Source organism: Branchiostoma belcheri, unplaced genomic scaffold (genome assembly GCF_001625305.1).
Source record: "Branchiostoma belcheri isolate BF01 breed outbred unplaced genomic scaffold, Haploidv18h27 scaffold56, whole genome shotgun sequence".
In the NCBI taxonomy this organism is placed as follows: Eukaryota; Metazoa; Chordata; class Leptocardii; order Amphioxiformes; family Branchiostomatidae; genus Branchiostoma; species Branchiostoma belcheri.
Genome location: NW_017804198.1, coordinates 481936 through 482973, shown reverse-complemented (window position 1 = coordinate 482973; position 1038 = coordinate 481936).

Here is a 1038-nt window from a genome sequence, read left to right as displayed (position 1 = left end):
GGGTATTTGCTAAAACTGGCCGGGTTTTCCAGCATTTGTGTCCGAGGCTAGGCTAGGCAAGAATCCTTGCGAACTTCTAAGTAACAGAGGATCCGCCCTAAAAGTCTGCAATAACCTGCAATAGAACGATATAATATTGAGGAATTCGCTATTTTAAAATCCTGTTTGGGAGATGTATGGAGCGGATGAAATTATTGTTTTAGTACAGGACCGGTATTTGCAAAAACTGGCCGAGGCTAGGCTAGGCAAGAAATCCTTGCGAACTTCTAAGTAACAGAGAATTCGGCCTAAAAGTCTGCAATAACCTGCAATAGAATGACATAATATTGAGGAATTTGCTATTTTAAAATCTTGTTTGGGAGATGTATGGAACGGATAAGATTATTGTTTTAGTACAGTACCGCTCGGGTATTTGCTAAAACTGGCCGGGTTTCCATCATTTGTGTCCGAGGCTAGGCTAGGCAAGAAATCCTTGCGAACTTCTAAGCAACAGAGAATTCGGCCTAAAGGTCTGCAATAACCTGCAATAGAATGACATAATATTGAGGAATTCGCTATTTCAACATCTTGTTTGGGAGATGTATGGAGCGGATGTAATTATTGTTTTAGTACAGGACCGGTATTTGCTAAAACTGGCCGTTTTTTTTTAACCGGGCAGTAGCGCATTGCTTGACAGAAACATTTACTCACATTTTCGTGTTTTTTTAATAAAACACACGAAAAGGACACCCAGAAGGAATTGTCTAGCATACTTAGGTTCGTAAATGTGTGATGTCCACGGCTAATAAAATGTAGCCAAGCTTACAGTGCGAGAAAAAGGGACAAATTCTGAAAATGAAGTAACGTGCTGTAGGTGTACGTGTGACCCGTCTGGCATTGTGTCCGAGGCTAGGCTAGGCAATAAATCCTTGCGAACTTCTAAGTAACAGAGAATTCGGCCTAAAAGTCTGCAATAACCTGCAATAGAACGATATAATACTGAGGAATTCGCTATTTCAACATCTTGTTTGGGAGATGTATGGAGCGGATGAAATTATT